The sequence below is a fragment of the Strigops habroptila genome, chromosome 1 (genome assembly GCF_004027225.2).
Source record: "Strigops habroptila isolate Jane chromosome 1, bStrHab1.2.pri, whole genome shotgun sequence".
In the NCBI taxonomy this organism is placed as follows: Eukaryota; Metazoa; Chordata; class Aves; order Psittaciformes; family Psittacidae; genus Strigops; species Strigops habroptila.
The window spans coordinates 35,679,947-35,702,193 of NC_044277.2; positions in this window are offsets into that span (position 1 = coordinate 35,679,947).

The window sequence follows — 22,247 nt, forward strand, 5'->3', positions numbered from 1 at the left end:
AGTTTGTAATGGTAGGCAATGTAATCCATTTATTTTCATTCCTTGTGGATAACACTGCATAACTCATTTTGTGCCTTTGCTTCCTTCTGCCATCTTGAATTACAGCCATTCCTCAGTCAAAAAAGGGGCAGGCTCTGACCACAGTTATTTTCCCACTGTCTTCATAGGATCCCAGTACAGGAAAGAGAGAATAGTGCTATCTAAATGGAGATTTACATTCAAATGGTGATTAAAGTTGTATTTGTTTTGGAAATGGGAGTAGCGATCTCTGAGGGACCATGAAATCTGGTGGTAGGAATGTGGGTCTAGGAGCTGGGTTATTCCACTTTCAAACCCTTATCTTTTGCTTACTTGGTTTTTAGCCCTTGGGCATGCCCTCTCAAGTTTGACTTCCCCCCTTGGTGAACTGGAGACAAGAAGGGCATTGCTCCCATGTCACACAGGCATTTGAGAATCGATTACTCAATATCTGCACGATTCCTGTAGTAAAACTTCCCGAAAACGGTCTCTCAGTATCCAATCTTGTCTTGAACTAAATTAGTGGAGAAAATGTAGACAAAAGTTATATGGCCAAGATCAGTTGGTAAGATCATGCCACCACTGTATATCAAAGGTACAGTTGTCCCACCTCTTGATCCTGCAGTGTAAATATCAGCCCATTTTTTCCTCCCCTGATTTCCATCATTTTTTTGGCTACATATCACTGCCCATTCTGTACTCCTTTAAAAGCCAAGACCCCATCTGAACTTACTAGTGTCCTCAGAGGCCAGAATTCACCTTTTGTGGCTGTGGTTCTGCTGGGAACAGGGAGAATAAAACCAGGTCCTGGCAAGAGCACATGCTGTTTGGTGCAGGAGACCTTTGCTCAGTTGCTCAGTGCCTGAACAAGGAAACACTCCCCAGGGACTGGTGGAATCCCATCCTCATCTTGGAGTAAAAATTGATTGACTTTGTCATTTATCATCAAGGAAATTGCTTTCTTTGGCTGTGATGAACCAACCTTCTGACATCACATCAGAGATTAATTGCTTAAGACCAGAAGGGACTGCTATGACCATCTAATCTGCCTTCTTGCATACCATAGACCTTTGGATGTTCTCTAAATAACTCATGCTTGAAGGCCAGTGTATCCCCAAGGAAAACAGCCAGTCCTGATTTTATTGCCAGAGCCCACCACAACTTTTAACATATTTTCCAATGGAGTTATCTGTTAACTATTTTTCAGTCTCTTCAATGTGTGTGCTGTGTTAATTGTTTGGGGGTTTTGTTTGAATTTTTTGATCAAGAACTAGTGAAAGTGCTTCCTCTACGCTATGGTGAGGAGGAGACTCCTGTAAGGTAATCTGGCTCCTGTTCCAGGAAGCTTCATAGTCTTCTTCTGAATTGGTGAGAACCTCTGAGTGACAGAAACCATGAACCAGATCTCCTCCCCTTCTTCTGGATGGCACAGGCAGGTTCCCTGTTTCATCTCTGGTGCACACCACCATGTAGTGGGACAAGAAGACACGGTTTCAACAAAGATGAGGAACATCCCCTCCTGGTCTGTAACCTGCTCAGTGGGCTACTCCCAAGTAAATGGGAGCTGTGGAGTTGATTCCCCTCAGTCTGAAGTACAGTTCAGATTTTAAGTCTCCTTTTCCTGGTTTTGAAAACCTACCACCACATTGTTGCACAAGGCAGGTTACCACTACTGCCACTACATCTGTCAGAAGAATACTTCGACTGCTGACTCCTCTCTGAGCTAGCAGTATTGTAAAACTGCACCAAGCTCCAGTGCACACCTGTGAGGAATCACTGTTTCCTACCAGCTGGAGCTAGGCAGCTCCATGTTCAGCATTCAGGAAACCTAGAGGACCAAGGGGAGAAAGACATTTGGCAAGCTGAATCAGATTCCTTACAGACCAGCTGGGGAGCCTTTTCTCTTATATAGGCAGCCTGAATCATCAGGCTGGGATTAAGCATTTGATTTGCAGGTGTTGCAATCCCTAATATTAAGTGCCTATAGTAGGTGGTCAGAATATAGTCCATGTCTCTATGGACTCCAATGGTTCTGGAGTGGTGCTGGAGCAATAATTATAGAATGTCTGCTGGTGCAAGATAACTCAGGTAGCCAGATTAAGGAAATCATACTGGGGGAAAAAAGCAAGAGAATACAACAATTATGGATCCTTGCAGCCAGGTTTGCCTGTGCAGCTGCTCTTCAGTCAGCTGAGTCACTGTTCCTGTCAGGGCTTTTGCTTACCTATGAATCCCAGTCATGGTATTTTATTGGTAAGGACCATCTCAGCCCACACTCTATAGTCAGCTGTATTTGCTGCAACAAAGATTAATAAGCTACTGGGTGATGAGTAAATATTTAACAACATTTTTCTTTGCTTTGCTTTACATGTAAAATAAATATATTTGCAGAATATTCATTTTCCCTAGGTCTGGCAGCTTCCTAGAGTCTTTCACTTTTGACTTTTAGCAGATATGTTCATATGCTGTATCTAAAAGAATAGTGAGGCAATCTTTATATTTTGCATATAGCAAACATTATGTTTCATCCCCCTTTGAGAAAATCCCTTTCTGAGGTTTCAACTAAATGTGTCTCATCTTCATATTCAGTATGGCTCTACTTATGCTGCAGTTTCCAAATTATTCTAACCCTTGTGTGCCTTTTTTAGTAGGATTTTTCAAGGATTTTTAAGTTCCATTTTGTTCATAATAAAATTTCTTTACCATGACGAGACAAAAGGGCTTCCTTTTAAGGATTGAAATAATGATACTTTTATCTTAATTAGCCTTCCTTACACTATAGTTGACAAAATATATTACTGCTGAAATCTTTGTTCTCTAGGTGAACCTTGTTTCCCATACTATACCTGACTATCTGTCTTCAGTAAGAAGCACACCAAACTATTCTGAATATGGCTTAAAAAAGGTCCTGTAAGAGATATTTGTTCCAACTTCTGTGGAAATTATTCCCAGGACTATATTTGTCCTTACCACCGGTAACTGGACTTTAACCTTCAGCTATTGAATTTGTTGCATTCCTTCTTCTGAGTCTTCTTCATCAAAATCCTGTTGGTAGGTTGGTGGCAGATTCCCCATTGACAGGCTGAGATTGAAGGTACCAAGAGGTCAGACTGACTTAAGCTGCAGAAAAAAATACAAACCACATTATAAGGGGTTATAAAGAAATTTCATCATCATGGAGAAGTGGTGAAAGACATTACAAATGAACTCCATCCTGGGAATAACCTGAAAGGTCTGAAAAAAATTATAAATGGTTATTCAAGGAGAATTCACCACTGATGGTCTCTCTTACATGTCTTCAAATACTTGAATTTCTATCTAACTTTGACAGCAAGGGACCCAGGCTCTGGAAGTGGTAGAAACAGAGGTCCTTTCTTTCAGAGATGAAAACAAGAGAAGCCCAAATTTAAGCAATAATTACATTACAGTTTTCTGGTGTTATTCAGGGAATCAAACACATCCTCTTCACAACGAAGAAAAGATTGTATGGGAAGGGCTGCTGTACTGAGACCAGGGCTAACCAGACTCTAATATTTGAATAAAAGATTTAATGCTTCCAGTGCTGAAGAAGGTTGTGTTACGCCTTTAGCAGGGAACTGCCCACAGTTTCATGAGTGGTGTGGTGGTGGAGTTCCCACCCAGAAAGTGTAATCAAATAAGAAGATCCTTGACAGCAGTCTGATTGGAAGATCCGAGAAATCTTTGAATTAGCATATGTTCTTCTTTTTTGCCGTTCAAATAGAACAGACCTGGACCTGTATCTATATCCCTGATTGCACGACAGGTTTAAAATTATGTCCAACATATCTTTATTTAACTACTCATCTTTCATAAAAAGCAATTAGAAACTGTAACTAACATGATCTGTGTGCTCTTCAAAGTTTTGAGGTCAAATTCTACTTTGAGTTGCAAATACATGGCCTTCGTTGAGGACTGTATGTGAATAAGCTGGGCACGGGGAAGGCTTAAACTCTCATTAGAGGAAACAATTCCGTAGTGTTATCTTCTGAGTTATACTCTATACTTTTTTCAAAACAGTTTAAGTGCAGAAAATTTCAGATTAAGGAGGAAAGCACAGTTGAAAAGAAACCAGGAGACCCTGCTCTCCTCACATCTTCTCTTTCTAACTAACTTCTCTTACTTCTCTTACTTCTAACTAACTTCTCTTACTTCTCTAACTTCTCTTACTTCTAACTAACTCCTCTAACTTCTCTTAACTAAACTAACCTCAATCGTTAGTTTTTATACTTCACAACCCTTAAGAGTTAGGTTTGTTGAAACTTTGTTGGTTTTTTCCCCCAATTTTTATTTGCAAGTCAGTCTTATACTGAATCTCCAGGGCTAAATAACCATTAGAAATGTGACTATATTTGAAATTCTTATAAGAAAATCATAGTTTAATGTCAAAATGGTTTTCTATTCCTGATAATTTTTCCCAAATTTTATTTGATCAAATTGTACACTTTCAAATGATCATTTATTTCAAATTGTATTTGATTTAATTGTATGCTTTCAAATTTGAAAGGATGCTGTCCAGACATGCTGAGTCTTGTTTCTTTTGACCTAAGCTTTTTGTTAATGACCTGTCCTTATGAAGTAAGTGTTTTCCTTCTCTATTTTTGTCTTTTTTTCTTTTTCTTTCTTTTCTTTTCCTTTTTTTTTTTTTTTTTTTTTTTAACTCCAGGGGGGAACACAGCAAAACGATTGGTGCTTCAGGTCTCTTAGAAAGAAAGCAAAATATCACAGGGAAATTCTTGCACAAGCTGGAGGAGAACAAAGTCTTTGAACAAAAGACTTAAATTCCATCTGTCATTTCCACCCACTACTATATCTACCAACGACTGAACATTTATCCCACTGAGTACACTATCTAACCGTGGTGCTGTTGGTCACTGCAGAGCATAAGCCCGGCTTTTTAGCTTTTTGAAACTGTTAACATAGATTTAAGTGCAACAGAGGAGACCTGAAGCCATGAATGTTTTATTGGGGAGCTCCTGATCATCTTCTCAGCAGGTGAGTTCAGTACTGTCACTTAAAAGATTAACCTCCTATCCCTACAACAGCAATTATGACAGGAACTGCCTTATTAGGTAAAGTGTATTAGATAAATTGAAACTCTAACTCTATTGATAAATTCATTCAGTAGAGCTGACCTCATGGCGCCCAGGCTATATGGGAAAATATGTAGTCTTTGTCTTTTTCTGCATAGGAATCAGCAGGCTAATGAAGAATTAGTGAGTATTCATGTGACTTAAAAAGCATATTGAAAATGTGTCTGTTTTGCAAACGTCTAACCTTTCCATGTACCATACAATCTTTGGGGTCTCACTTTGACAGCCAGGCTCAATAAGACAGAACACGTTTCCCTTCCATTTCTTAGGAGGAATTTGCTAAGTAATCATTTCCCTGAGGCAGCTTCTTGAAAGAGTCTTATATTATTTCTAAGCTTCGATTTCAGCTTCGCAATGTCCTGGTATGTTGAGCAGGTACAGCATTTTTCTCAAGAGGGGAAAACTCAGAGGAAGCATTGTTAATATCTGAGTTTTCAAAAGCAGTGGTGGATTCTCATGCATGGCTCTTCTATCCTTTGATCTACTTGAGTCTCCTCACAACCAGTTCTCAGGGAAGTGTGATTTGGCTGTACCTCCAGTTAAAACAGCATGAATCTGGAATGCTCAGTGCATCTAGACACCAATCCTATGGTGTCTGAGAATGTAAAATAAGATATCACCATGGAAAATAAAGGCCAGTGTGACTAGTCTTGGGAAATGCGAAAAGTCTTTGCCAAAGCTGAGAACCTAAATGCCCAGTTCCTATTCTACAAATAGACCTGTTAGATTGTGTTTTCCTTTCTTCTCCAGACAAAAAAAAAAAAAAGGCAACTAATTTTTGTCTTGTTTCTTCTCAACAGAACAAAGCATATTATTTTCCAGACCAGAAATACTGATGAGTTATAAGCAGTTATGTCTTTATAGAAATGACAGTTAGCATGATGTTTTAGATGCAGCTTAGCAAGGTGGCTGTTTGGAGGGTTTTCTAGTTTAAATTAAAGATACGCTAAATATTCGATTGCAGTGCAGAACCTTGAAAAGAAAATGGAGAGGATGGGGGACAATTTCTCCTAAGTAAAACCAAAACAAAGCAACTTTAGTTCTAAAGGATATTTGACACGTTGGAGGGATTGTTAATATTTTAATTGTTAAAATATCTACCTTCAATGAACATGCGACTAAGGGACAGGGAAACCCCAGAAAAAAAAATAATTACTTATTGTCCAAACCTTTGTTTTGTTATTATGTAATGTCATTCGCTGTTGTTACCATACATGAGACCTGAGAAAGTTGAAAATCCTTTGTATAGGCTAAGGGAATAATTCCTGGACTGTGGAACTGAAGTATTACTTCCTTCCAGAGGTGCTTTTCAGCTGAAATGTTGACAGCAGTGGTCTTGGGGCATGGGCCCACTTTTATGGGGAAACTGTTGCTACAGCTGGTCCAGAGTGTGAGGGTCAGAGGGAAGCAGATAGGTCTTCATATAGATGAGAAGGTGCCTACATGGCTTGTAGTTCTTGGCTGCAAAATTGGAGCATGTTGTTTCATCCCCCCACACTCTCTTTTTCTCTATACCCTCAACAAGGGAGGGAGCGGGAATATCCCCTGCTCCAGATGTCAGTGGCTCTGGGCATCTTGTATTTCTCTCACCACTGCTTTTCAGATGCATTCTGTGTGTGTGTGAGCACGTGTGTAACAGTTGCAGAAAAAAACCCAAACCAACCCAGCTTATTGGGAAAGTCAGAGTAATGGAGTAGAATTTTTGGAAAAATACTGTCTTGGAAGGTCAAAGGAGGGACCTGACTGACCACATAGCTCCAAAATATTAATGAAAGGTAAGAGCCGAAAGTGGGAAATACTGCATTTAACTACCCTTTTCAGTGACAAACCTGCACCATCCACACATAATAAATGATTTTAAAAGAAATGTCTTCTCCTCAAGGATTGTTGCTCTCAAAGGAAAATATGAAAGTTTACACACCCCCCTCCAAATTTTTGTGTGTGAATATCCTCTATCCTTGAAAGTGAATATCCTTGAAAGTATGCTTTCAAGGACATTTCAATTTGAATGGATGACATGAATCCACATGAAGTGTACTTTACACCTGGGTCACACCTAAGCTGTTTATCATGAGGGAAAATTTCAGATTATAAGATTTATTGGAAAAAAATGTATTTAGATGATCCATATGGGGCTGGGAGGCTCCTTGGCAGAGGTGGCGGGGGTAGCAAGGCTGGGACAGTGATCAGCATCATGGCTGGGAGAAGGTGCACGTGGGAATGGGGGCAGGAAGACCTGGAGTGAAGACTTAGGTAGTGCAATGAGTCTTTTCTCTTCATGTACAGATCCATCTTCCCTTAAGAGAAAAGGGCTAGTCTGACAACAAGATCAGGGTCTGCATGTGAAGCTATATACCAGGTATCCCTGCACCTGATGAAAGAATCATATTTGCTGGCCGTCCTGTGGGCTTGCTGGCTCCAGCTTTGCTGCATCAGCTCTGGTGCGACTGATGTATAAGGAGGTACCTGTGAACTTTAAAGGAACTTCCAGAATCTCCTTCTGGCTCTGACAGTGTCTGTCTTTACCTGTAGTTGCAGCAAGTCCTAAAATTCTGACTGTCCTGGGTTCAGCCGTAGCAGTCATTTTTCTCCTTCTTGGTAGCTGGTGCAGTGCTGTGTTTTCAACTTTAGCCTGAGAACAACACTGATAACACACCAATGTTTTTAGTTGTTGCTAAGTAATGTTTACTTCGATCAAGGACTTTTCAGTCTCATACTCTGCCAGTGAGGAGGGGCACAAGAAGCCAGGAGGAAGCAGAAACAGGACACCTGACCCAAACTAGCCAAAGGGGTATTCCATACCACAGCACGTCATGCCCAGTATATAAACTGACAACTCTTTCTAATTGTGGCATCGGGTTATTTGTCTCTTGATTGATGTTACACAGAAAGTGTTAGGCAGATATGGCTCTAGTGCTGTGTGCTATTACACGAATCTTTCACTAGCTTCATTTATTGTTACCAAGTGCTAACATCCCAGCTTTATAGGGGAACGTTTGAGGTATAAAATCTTAAAATTAATTGCTGAAGTCCGAGCATAAACCTTGTGTTTACAGGGGTATCTGGGTTTTTAAGTTCCACTGAAATTTGTGGCAAAGGATGCCAATTATGAATGTGGATATTGCCCATGAGTTTTAGTGGAAGTTAAAATCAAACCCAGTGCTACCTGGCTGGAGTTTCTGCTGTGACTATGCTACTCTGGCTGCAGTAATCTTGTCCACCTCTTTAGCACCTTGGATTGCCAGAGTCCAAAATAGAGTGACTTAAGTTCTGTGTGTAACAGCAGAAGATTTGGAGGTCCTTCACAAATGTTCCTGCTCCTCTCAGGAAACACCATGTATGTCTCTGGTTTATGGGTTGAAGCTATACTCTTAGAGTCTTGCTGGATTTGTGCTAGCACAAATGCCTTTTATAGGGCAGTGAACTGAAAAACTAGAGACATAACAAGTTATAGACCAGTCAAGCACTAGGCTTCTCCTTGTAATTCATTTGCAAGGTGTGAGAATTGCTGTTTGTGTAGGAAGATGTGTGACAGCCTCCATGTACTGTGTGTCTAGTAAAAGTTGTCCATGGTTGGTTTATCTGGATATAGGAATAGCTGAAAGTTTTTCTTTGTATGCAGTCCCATTGCATGAATGTATCTCTCTGCCTCATCAACTTTATATCTTTTCAAACCTCATCTTAAAGCATATCTTTTCTCCTTCACCTATGTCTCTTAATTTTTCTTTCCCTCGGTCATTGACCTTATGACTGAATGGTTTAATTTATTCACCATGCAATATCTTTATGATGCTGTTTGCTGTAATTTATATCAGATACAAGACAGTGGACAGTGCTATTTAATTCTATAAAGGGTTTTAGGATGTCATATTTACAAAAGATGCTTAGGAAATAAAATCGTGAGTCTGCAAAAGACTTATTCATGCAAACAAGTACATTAAAATTGATGATGTTGCTCGTGCAAAGAAGTTTCCAGGTTGGACCCTAATGTTTTGTAGCTGGATACCTAAATGTCCCAAATGGATTGTCTTCTGAAAGTCTTCTTGGAAGTTCAATTTTCTGAAAGCCGGTTGACTTACAGCTGGTTGATTTATAACATACTGTGAGTCCATGAAGGTGTTATTTTATGGTCATGTTGGGTGATATTTACCCCGGCCAACTATAGGTGTTCTGCAAAGCTGCATAGGTTGGAGGTTGGTCACTGTACAATCAGCTGCCTTCAGGAGGCAACCCGGAACATGGACATTTGAAGCCTGCTTTTCCCCACGTACTTTGTAGGGAGATTCCCCTAAAGACTGATCTCTTTGCTGGCCACAAATAGTTGCTTTCTGGAGGCTTACTAAGTCTCAAGCAGGTCTGTCTTAGCTCGGGAGGATTTTCCTGTTATCTCATTAAAAGAAGCCACATGTTTTAAATTTATTTTAGAGACAATGCTTTTAAACTTTAAGATTATTTTGTTTAATTTAGATAAATCTTTGTTTTTGAGAGTGGTTTATCTCCTGTTAGGTGTCCAGTGGGTGTTTAGCAGAACACAATTACAGGAAAAAACCTAAACAAACAACTCAGAATTAAAAAGGAATAGAAAACCCCAAGACTCTGAGCTTTTCTCTGAGTGTCCTTTCCATGTTAAACCAATCTCAGCTGTGTTAAAATATTCCCTACTGGCATGTTTCTTCTCCCAGAATATCTCCAGTTCACTAGTCTCGAATTATGACATGTATCCCTGAATATGAAAGCTTTTGGCTGAGCCTGAATAAGCTTTCTGGTAAGACAGATGTTCACTCTTTGGATATGTAATAGAAAACCCATCCAGTGTCTCATCAGTACAAAACTGATGATGTGATCCAACTTCAGGTACTTTGTCTCCTACAGAAACTTTTATATCTATTACCTGGAAAATGGCATGATGATGTCAAATTGGTTTCTAGCTGCTGATGGAGGCTGGGCCTTGATTCACTGACAAAACCAAGTCTTTCTATTTATTATCTCTCTGTTGGGAATGAGGGGGCAAGAAAGCAAAAGGAAGAAGGAAGCCCATCACCACTTCAGTTGCATTTTTTTTCCTCCTTTTTTTTACCTTTTTTTTTTTTAAATGTTTCCTGATTTTTGATTCTGCTGCATGATGGATGAGCAACTCCATCCAAGCCCCAAACCAGCTCCTCATCCTGACCCTTGTTTTTGTGTCTCTGTTGTCTCACAGGTGACTTCCACAGTCACACGGCATCTTCTTAATCACGCTGATTGTGCTAGCCAAAATCCATCAGTGTGCTTCACGGATTCAGGGTTGGAGAGGTAGGAAGAAAAATTTAGCAGCTCAGAATAATAGATCAGGCACTGTAGAGACTTCCCGTTTCCCTGACCAATGAGCCAGAGATTTCGTGAACCAGCTTTTGGGAATGGCATTGAGCAATCCATTCAGTAACTGGCCTGTTGTCTGGATTTCCACCCCGCTTCGTCCCTCAGCTTCCTATTTTAAGATAAACAAGAAAAATAATAATAAAAAAAAGGCATTCTTTATATTTCGATGTAAAAATGTTGAGCAAAATGCAGTTTGCTGAGGATTAAAGAATGTCCTGATTTCCCTCAAAAATGAGACCTTTTCTGCAAGCAACAGTGACATCAGTGGGGCTCAGAAGGATGCTTTAGATGGGTGGACATTTTTATAGCCTGTGTAAGGCCTCACACAAGGATTATACCCTGCCATACCATATAGGTGTTTTTTAGATAACTTTTCACAAATTCTCATTTCATAATCACTTGGCTTTGGAAGCTGGGGAAAAGCCTGTTTTTAACACTCACCTGTCAGGTGATTAATTGTAAACTCATTTGGAAGTGGTGTATTTTGCTCCCTGGAAAAACTATCTCTGTTCTGAGCAATTCTTCCAACATAATCTCATTCAGCTGTTCCTTAAAATAGCTCACTGAGGCAAGGAAAATAAGAATTATTTCAATTAGGAGATAAAGATTACAGTCATGGAACAGACTAATGTTTATGGTAAATATTGTATTATCTTTTACATTCAAACTTGGTTTCAGGGGATAAAGAGATTGGCTGGAATGCAAGCTTGTAATTTGATTTAAACAACGAGACATTGAAATGCAAAGAGGAGGCAGAAAGTAGCTCTTCTTTCCTGGGGCAGATGAGGAGAAGGCAGAGGAGAAGGCAATCAGTGACAGAGGAATGGGTCTGACCCCTTGCGCAGGCATTCCTATGTGGAGCAGGGAAAGTGTGTGCCCTGGCAGTAGGGATGCTGAGGAACACGGGTTCAGGAAGAGTGCAACTATGCAGCTCGTTGTAAATGAGTGCTAATAAGACTAATATACCACGTTACCCGCACCATTTTACCACTGTCTGCTGTTTCAAGGAGAAAAACGAAGTGGAGAAGAACAAAAGGGTGGGAGTGACAGGGAGAAGAAAAGAGGGTTGCTGCTGTAATCAGCATCTCACTGAACTGTGAATTTTAACAGGTTGTCTGTAGTTCAGATTGTTATTTTGTCCACTAGGTACCTGTACAAGATAATGATGGCGGCTGACAGAATATTGCAGTACAGCCAAATCCTCATGGACTTTGCAAACGGGTCTCTTGTCCAATATGCTTCAACCTATATGATGGCAGCTTAGTCATATTGCCACATTGTTTTTGATGCTACATTTAATTTTATGAATAAACTGGTTTCTAAATTGCTAACCGGTTGTCTGATTAGCTGCCACAGATACCATTTACTCTAAGTGCTCAAGTAAAGTGTAACTGCTGCTTTTATGATATTATCAATACCCCTGTCATGTCGGCCTAACTGGCAGTTATGCAACCTATGCTTGTATGATAAAATTCCTTTAGAAATCATTAAAGAAAAGTATGGGCATTTGTGAGTAAAACCAAAGGTTATATTTAGTTTTTTGTAAATAGTACATGCTATCCTACAACTTAATGGTTGGTTGCATTTCAGTGCCAAATGCAGCAAACTGTGAAGTGTAGGAATGGATCACATATCTTTTGTTCTTTCTCTTCAAATACCTACTTTTGCTTCCCTGAGAAATCAAGGGTATATTTTTTCAGGATTTATTTTCCAGCCCCCAAGAAGTGCTTATTTTAGTATTTGTGGGGTACAACCTGAAAACACAGGATTTAGCTTGCATTCAAAATGAGCTACTGGAACAAATTTAGATGATGATTTTCTAGAGATCTGCAATTTGTTCCATGAAAGTAAACATTACTACCACCGGTCATGCCTGTAAAGGGAAAGCTGATCACCTGGTAATGTGCTGGAATACTTGTAGCTGGTAAAGTAGGTCTTGTCATCCCTATTTCATAAGTAGAGACAAAGGAAGTTACATTGTGCACTGGGAATGCAGACAAAGCACAGTAACACAAAGATGATGACCAAGTACTCACACTGCCCAGACTAGAAGCCTGTGATGTGAGTTATTTACAGTTAATGAAAAGAGAGAGACGCTCCTCAGAGGACCATCCAGAGTTAGCCCTGTGAAACCTGGTAGAATAAATACTTTCTGATATCATACTCTGTTGGCAGCTTTTTAATAATTTAGGGTTACAGACATTGGAACAATACACAAGAACCGAACAGAAGCTGTAAGCTACAGTAAATACTAGAGGCTGGTCAGGGTGGAATCAGCCTTGGTGTATGTTGGGCAACATCGCAGGAGGGAAACTGCTTCCCATCACAGGATGTGGAGTGTGTCATGAACCAGTAAGAGCTGATGTGAAGAACATCCCCTCTCCTGTCCTTGTGTTAAATCCGTGCCTACCAGCTATTGCATTTCTCAGTTTCTCATGTGGCTTGCTTGCTCAAGGTCAAAATATTGTCAACACATGGTCATGAACAATGTGTGTTAGCTTGTACTGTTGTTTGTTGCAGGGGTGTTAGTTTTTTACACAGCATAAAATGGTTAAACATGGTGTTTTGCCTACTTACGGCTAGAGCTTTTGTACTTGCTTTATATGGTTACCTGAGTTATTTTCCATCTGTTTCCTCACATCACTTTCAACTGGTTTAATCCGACTGCCTGATTGTGGCACCTTCCACGATGCAGTGTAATTAACCACAGGCAACTATTCAACATATTAGAAATGAAAGCAACATAGTATGTTTTTTTCTGGCTTTGTGACATGTGAAGGCCAAAAGAACAGCTTTATTCTCTCTAAAGCTTCTCTACCATTCTTTGGTGTGTGATCAGAATATTTTTAGATGGCCTCGCAGGTATACAGGTGTATCTAGGACACCTTGCAATAATATTGCTTTGGCCCCATAACAAGCCTCTTCACACTGAAAAGAGGGGAATGTTGGCAATGGTTAATATGTAGCAGAAGAAATTAAATGCCTCTGACAGTAATTGCCTGAAGAAAATTCAGAAGATGAGATAGTAACAACACAGCAGACACAAAATAACTAGATTAAGAGCACAATAGCCATATGTCAACATTATATTAAGAAAACAGTGCTTAAAACAGTGAGATCAGAACCTTTGCCAAGAGACTGACATGTGGTTGCCAAACTAGTTTTGTTGGAGAAAGCAGTGTATGGAAAAGGTGCAAAAACCAGCCTCCCCCTCTAGACCCTACAATTTGAAACCTCAATGTGTCCAACTGAGATTGATTACTGCAATTGATGAGGAGTATTAATGGGGAGGGAAATGTTAAAAATGAAAAACAATTCTTTTTCCATTTCTTAGTCTACTTAGAACTTAATGATGCTAATAAAGCAAGCCATAGTTCGCTAACAAAGTAATTTTTTCCCCATGTCAATCTTGACTCTTACAATGTTTGTATTGCATTAAGATCTCTACAACTACAACTAATGTGAGTAATAAACTGGTAGCTTGCATTAAGAATGAAGCTCATTTTTGGTTGTGGTTTTCTGGCAAGTCTGAGGTTGCTGATATCTATGGAGGGGGTTTACTTTCAGGCTTCCTTACATTTCAGTTAAACATGGTTAATCCCCCTAGTGTGAATATGGAAACCACTACCGTAATACCATTTTCAGAGCAAAGATATAGACTCTTATTTTTGGTATCAAAGGTTTTACGTATACCTATCAGTTAACGTCAAAAATTATTCTTCCTGTAGAGGTTCAGTCTCAACATCAAGAAATACCTTCTCACTGTGAGGGTGACCAAGCACTGGCACAGGTTGCCCAGGGAGGTTGGGGAGTCTCCATTCTTGGAGATCTCCAAAAGCAGTCTGGACATGGTCCTGATCAACTGGATCTGGGTGGCCCTGCTTAAGCAGAGGCCTTTGACCAGATGTCCTCCAAAGGTTGCTTCCAGCCTCATCTGTTTTGTGATTCTGTAAAGAGATGGCTAATGCAAAGGGCCTATTAATAATCCTCTCTTTTTTGGGAACCTCTGGTATGTGCCTACCCTTACATGTCATCTGTATTATTTTGATAAGAACAGATAAATAGGCAGCTTGCTGTAAGGTGCCATAGTTATGTAGTTTAACCTGTTTATTCTAGCTGAAAACCAGAAAAAAAAACAACCCTCACTGAGTATAAGGTATTTGGGTACAGATTTAACCAGATCTACTTTAGGTCTTTTAAAGGTAAAACTGTCAACAAAATATCACACCCCAAACTGACACAGTTACACCAGTGTGAATTTTTATATCTAGGCCAATTCTTGCTCTACTATATGTAAAGTGAATCATAGGCTGCAGTCCAATTCCCTTAACAAAAACTAATTGGCAGGAACCTCTGCTGCCAGATTTGGCAGTGCAGGAACTGTACAAGCATGCAGGCTAATTTAGTCTTGTTTTCAGGGTAATTCTTCAGAACAGGTTACCCTATGTGAGTGGGGCATCATTAGGAAGTTTGCCTTGCTACTGCCTGTTTATTTAGTATGTTTAACTCTGTGTACCACTTGACCGCTTTCATGGGAACTATGAGTTAATGGCCATAAGATAAAACACAAGAAGTTTCACCTCAACATGAGGAAGAACTTCTTTATGTTGAGGGTGTCAGAGCACTGGAACAGGCTGCCCAGGGAGGTTGTGGAGTCTCCTTCTCTGGAGACATTCAAAACCTGGCTGGACACATTCCTGTGTAACCTGCTACAGGAGTTGGACTAGATGATGTCCAGAGGTAACTTCCAAACCTAATGATTCTGTGATTCTATGATATACCCTGACATTGGATATTACTCTAGGTATTAGTCCATGAGCGGCTCAATAGCACAAATGATATTCCTTGTCTACCCCATCTTCTTTGCAGGTGCTTCTGCGGTGGTACCACCTGGACTCCCAGCATCTACATCTTGGTGTGGATACTTTGACTATGTGTGTAATCATAAGTTTTGCCCACAGTACAACACAAAACATGCATAATTTTGAACCTTGCACATCGTGTTCTTTTTAACTTTGTTGTTTTCTAAAGCATTTGCTTCGTATCAGCCTTTTGTAAATGCAGCACCTAGAATTGTAGCTTTTTGCACACTCTCCCAAATGAAAAGTGAAATTACTACCTAATTAACTGACTATAAGATCTGGGAGTTTATGAGAAAAACAGAGGATTCATTAGAATTCAAAGCTTGGCATTTTATTGCAATGTATGAAAAAACATTTTTGTCATTGGTTAAATTAACACTCAATTTCATCTATCATCTTATTAAAAGCTATGTTGGAACAGCCTGTTGCTTAAATGAACATACCTCCCCATGAATATGTTGTTTTGATTCCATGGTTCTTTTTTTGTTAAATCTGTTTATGAGCTGAAGGAAGTGAAAGACGAGTGGAAAAAATTAGCAGCTGATATCTCTAGTTCTGACTAGATAACTGCTACATGTTTAATATTTAGTTGATTTTAGATTTACAAATAATCTTGATATGTATGCAGTACTGAAATGGTAAATATTCTTTTGCTGTGTAAGGCTCAATAAAAATAAGAGTTAATATAATGTTTCATGGTTGCTATTTTTTAAAAGGTTTTCTCATCTTTGAAATACATAGGTGACTACTTGGCTTAATACAGGCTCACTGTAATTAGCGATACACACTTATAAGGAGTCAAAGTGTTCAAATTAAAGCCATGTTAAGGCTTTCTCATGTTTAAAATCCATCCATTAGATTAGGTGGAAGGGTCGTAAAGCATTCTGTGAAATCAGGCACTGATATATCACTCTTGAAGGGTGTTAATTTGGTTCTCCAGTTCTGATTTGTTTGGAAGAACATATTAATTGCTTGTTAGAGAGTATTAAACCATTTTGTGCTACAAACAAACAAAAAAAAAAAAGGTAAGAGAAGAAAAAAAAAATAAATTGCTGAGAATAAAAAGCAAAATCTTTGCAGAGTGTTTTCATTCCGATTACAGCACCTTGGTTTGCAAAAGGCAGAATGGGATGATTCTGTCTTTTTGGATCTTTGAACAGCTTTGAGAAACAAAGGCTGATACTACTGAGAGATGAGAAGCAGAGAGAATTTTATTCCCTGCCAAAAAAATATTCTTAAGGTCATAGTATTATGTGGTCTGCCTCAGCATCTCTCCTGGCTCACAACTCAAGCAGTCAGGAAAATGATTGCAGAAAAGCTATTCCACTTGAAAGCAAAAGTGCTTGGTTCTGTGGCAGCTGTAGAGATATGATTGTACCTGGGCCTGATCCTGTAACTCCTGAGCCGGGGCAGAGTCCCATTAAGGTTAATGGAGCCTAACTTGGGCATCAGGACATACATGGGTTAAGTCAAGAACAAAGTCATAACCACCAGGAATCCAGACAGAGGGGTCTCTTAAAAATGAGATTCTGCCACGGCAGTGTCCATTTTATAATACCATCAATTTCAAGCAGGCATGTAGGTTCATGCTCTGTGTGTGGCAATACTATAGAGAAGACAGTGAGTGATTGGCACAGGAACAATGTGAAGGGTAAATGTCCTCATGCTCTTGTAAAGTTCATTTTTTAGAAAAATGGTGCTGAATGAATTTTCTGGAAACACACAGAATTCGTGCAAAACCACATAGAACGTCAGAGACCCATATTCCCACAGTACAATTGTAAACACTGATTTAAAAATGACAGGGCAAGGCCGTACCTCTGCTAAATTGCATGACATATTCTCATGAGTGCTACCACTTCTGTCATGTATTACTCAAGTTTATATATGCATAAGAGGTGTATGCTGGAGGAAGGACCTACCCATTCACATTAGCCTGTCCTCATGGCACTTTGTGTTTAAAGAGAAGTTCCCAATGTGCTTAGTGCAATAAGTGGCATCAAGTTTCACAGGAAATGTGAGGGAATATAGTGCTTCTTTGAAGTGGACCATGTGAAACTGAGAAGTGGCTTTGATTATTTTCTACAATAGTAATTGATTTCTAGTGTATTGTGTCAATGTTATACCGATTTCTCTAACCATAGGTAGAGGAAAAGAAAATAAGTATGTATACCTACCTTCAAATCTACCAAATACCTAGCCTTTTGTGGGGCTTGTTGAATTAACTGTGAGACCCAAACTTTGCCATTCCATTTTTTGGAAGTTTTTCTATTTGCTTATTTATTCTGTGTAGGGTGATTTTCTTGTGTAGGTTTTCATTTTCCTTTTGTTTAGTTCAAATCTCTAGCTTCTTAGAACATGTTATGGTTAAAACTGAAAGGACACTAATCAGCTTTTCTTAATAATGTCAGTTTGCAGTGTTGCTCTCAAATGGGAAATGTATGGATTCAGTATTTATATTCAATAGATTTTAGAAAGTTTGAATTTCAGAGGGATCCCTTCCAAATCTCAACTGTATGTGCATAGATACAAAACTTACTTTTTGTGGTGGCCTTTCTGTATCTTGCCTCTCTGCCTTGGCAGCTTCAATTCTTACATTTCCAGCAAAAAGCAGGCTTTGGTATCTTAGAAACATCAGTGGGAGACTTCTTTTGTGTAATTTCCTTTCGTATGCCTTAAAACTAGTAATCCAAACCTTGTGCTTTGCTGCTAACAAAGGCATGTTTTAGTCTTTTCCCCTTAACTCTTTAGCAGCCTACTAAACCTCTTGGTTTTTTCCCCGCCTTTGTATTTCTGCCTTATCCTCATCCTTGAGCTCTCTGAGCCAGGAGCTGTTGCCTAAGCTTGACATTGTGACTGCCAGTCACTTGATCTTGGCTGTGAGTCCCTGCATGCTCCCAAATGCAAAAAAAAACCTAACTCTAAACCCTGAATTTGCCCTGATCTTACCCTTTGGTAAGACAATGGTAAGTGGTTTTTTTTGAGATGGGATGGAGTTCTTCTTCAGGCATTTAGGATATTTTCAGTACCTAAAGGGGGCCTACAAGAAAGCTGGTGAAGGACTTTTTACATGGACGTGTAGTGATAGGACAAGGGGGAATGGTTTTAAACTGAAGGAGGGGAGATTTCGATTAGGTATAAGGAAGAAGTTCTTCACTGTAAGGGTGGTGAGACACTAGCACAGGTTGCCCAGAGAAACTGTGGCTGCCCCATCCCTGGCAGCGTTCAAGGCCAGGTTGGATGGGGCTTGAAGCAACCTGGTCTAGTGGAAGGTGTCCTTGCCTATGGCAGGGGAGTGGAACTAGGTGATCTTTAAGGTCCCTTCCAATCCCAAACATTCTATGATTCTATGATACTTGTGCTTCAGGAATGATATGTATTGGCCATAAGGGCTACCTACTGCTGTGCATCACCAGGTTTAAATTAAAGTGGTTAGATCAAGTGCAAATACTGGAATTTCTCCATTAAAAGAAATAAAATAACTTTTGGCTTCTTCTGAATTTCTGTAACTTTGTAAGATAAAGGTCATCCAATTTTTCAGATTCACTTGTCTAAACTTGTTTTGTCCATCTGTTTTTGTCCTGGCATACACACCAATAAATCCTTCATGTAAGTGCTGTTTCATTGTTCTTCCAGAACAGTGAGGATGAACACTCAGAAATATTATTGGTCTCTAAATAAAATAGAATTGTTCTCATTTTCTCTAAACAGGAAAACATCCATTAGCAAGACAGATAGGGATGTGAAGTCCATAGCAAAATAATGATACAACTTTTGTTAGTAATCAAGATTAAATATGGATTCGTTTTTAAAATGATACTTATGATGATACAATGAAACAACAGAGATGTAAATAATTAAAAATAGTTAACATCAATGTTTGGTTTGGTTTTGGTTTTTTTGGGGTTTTTTTTTTTTTTCTATTTTTGAGGGATTCATTCATAACCATCTTCAGATTTGGCCACAATTTAGTGGGCATGTATTTCAGCATTTTGCAGTAAAGCAAATTGCTTAAGCTTTTATATATTTATAAAATATATATGAATTATAAATGTTGTATGCTTATACACTATGAAAACCTAACAGTCCTTGCTATTGTCACCCCAATGGGTAAGTGGAAATAGTGTAAAATTTATGAAGTGTCTGTTGATTCGAGGTTTTGGAGTCAGATTCTGATCTGTATTTGGATTTGCTAAATGGCAGAAGAGTATCAGTGAGATACGACTGTCAGAGGCTTTACATGCTGTTTCAGAGAAAACTGAAAACAGGAATGCCTTAAATTGTTAGAAACTAATGACAGAGTCAGAGTGGGTGAGCCCTGAACAAAGGAAGAGATAAGGTAGAACAACATGCTTCAGAAATGTTGCTGTTTTCTGGCAGCAATGCTTTTTGTACGTATGGTGGGGAAAGCTGGTGACCCTGTTGTCACATGAAGTTGTCACCACAGGAGCAGTGCATATGACTTTCAGGCAGGATGGGCTAGCTCAGGGTTTTACCTGAGGTAGCACATGAGGATGATGATGACAGGCAAAAATAATTCAGCAGGGCACAGGACAGCCACCACGAAGGACTTAATTTCACCTGGCAGCAGCCCTGCTACACTGCAGAGCTTCAGCTCATGCCATGGCACAAGGCACATCAGAGCCTGGCTGGAGCCAGTATTGTCAATTCCTTTGGAGAAATGCTTGTTGGATTGAAAAGGTATTTCTCTTTTTAAAATAAATTATTATGTTGTTGAATAACTGCTGTTGCATATCAGCATTTGGAGTGACTTGAAAGGAACTTTCTTCCTACGATGCCACTGTGAATTGTTGTTCTCTGGAAAGCAGTCAATTAAGAACCAAAAAGGGCACATAAAAAAACACTGTTAGGGCAAGATTAAGGTAAAGACAAGCAAAAAACAAGTTAATGCATCAAAATTATTTGCGTAGCGCAGCAGCAACAATTTTACATAATTTCCACAGGAGAAAACATGGCCTGCGAATTTTCCTTTTCCATGTCAATTAGCTTTCCTCATGCGTCACCAAATGTCTTTAGCAGCACCTAGAATTATTGTGAAAATGGAAGTTTAGCTTGGCAAGAGGCAGAGGAACTCAGTCAAGAACAGAATAATGAAACAAACCCTTCACATTGACGAAGGAGAAAACACCCCCCCTCTGACTCCTGAGAGTGGCACACATGCAGCACAGTGATTGTCTGAAGTGGTAGACGGGCTTTTAACATGCTACACCAGCCTGAACGTGTTGTCCTGCAGTCATAGTGAGAGAAAAGAGTGGATTCTTGACTACATGGACATTGCTACTATATATACAGTTTTTCTTGAACATCTTTTTTTCACCTGGTTGATGGGAAAATAGCTCTTTGTCATTTGCTTGGTGTTTTGAGTTGGCTGACGCGTGCTTAGGCTGCTGGGTTTGACTAAGTTGTGTGTGCCCTGGATGGCGGATGGGCATGCACAGATTAACTCTAATAGTACAGTGAGCCTCAAGTTCCAGGATATACTAGTATCTGTATTTGCATAGCAGATTTGATATAATTAATATGTGCACCATCTCTCTTGTACCTACATTATAGAAGAATCAGAAGCAGAAATATGGCAGTCCTAAATATGTGCCCCAGTGCACATGCTTTTATCTTTCTGTTGCTCCCCTGAGTGGAAAAATTTCACCATAAGCTGCTCTTAAAACTACCTTCAAACAGTGGCCACAACAAAATTTTGTCTAGGTAGACCTTTTTGTTTTGCCATATTCAGGCCTTGCCATCCTAATGGGTTGTTACATACCAGGTTGAGTTTTATGGATATTGCACTGTCAAGAATCCCCAAAGAAAAACAAAACAAGAGTGATACTGCCTCTCATTTTGCTTATAGTGGAGCACAGCACTCAAATCTCATCTTGTAAGTACTTTGAATTGAATCCTCAGCTGGTGCAAATTGTCTCCACTCCACAGAGGAACAGCTTTTCTGTGTGCCAGGGCTCCCAGTGGCTTCAGTGGGAGCTCTTCATGCTGAGCATTCGCAAAAGCAAACCTGCGGCAAATGAGCCTGACTTGAATGTATTTGTGAGCATAGATGGATCTTGCCATGAACCAGAGAACAAATTTTATTTGAACTCTGTCCCCCTTGCAACTTTTTCTTTTCAATCCTCAATATGTTTTTGCGTTTAGGGACTGAAGAGACCTTCTGTAGCTGTGCTAACACATGCTAGTTCCCCTGGGTTAGCTAAAAGCTGTTTAGCCTGGTAAAATTCCTCACAGCTGTTAACCAAAGATTGTGTTGGATGAGGGGCATGCCCCATATGTCAGAGGGTGCCAAGTTCACGTGTTGATAGGGTTTTGCATTTTAATTTTGCTTTCTAAACCCACAAATAACAAGGACAAAACTGCAAACCTCCCATGGCAGAATGATTGCAAATAAAGCAATTGATTTTAGTTTGACAGCTGAGCATTGTTTTGCCTACCTAACCCAGGAGCACATAAATATTCACCAGAGAAATGAGTGACCTGCCTCATCTTTTGCCTTGTAAAGTCATTTTGGCCACAGTTCTGCAAAGAGGAGGACATGCTCAGCTTTCAATATGAGGGCTGTGATTAAAAGTAGCTTTGTCTCTTCCTAAACAAAGCTGGTTATGTATGCTTGGGTATGAGCACACTTCTGAACACACCATCAAATTGCAACACCTCTACAAGCAATGGCCCATCTTCTGCATATTGTAATTGATCGTGAGTTCTCTAGTTCCCCACCTGTTTGCAAAGCAAAATGCATTATTAAAACTGTTTTCATTAAGATTTAAGTTGAGTTGCATTACCTCTCAATGCTGTTTCAAACTTTGATTGCATATTTTAAAAAAAAGTTTCTTTCGTCTTTTCCCAGGATAGCAATATATGTTATGTTATGTTT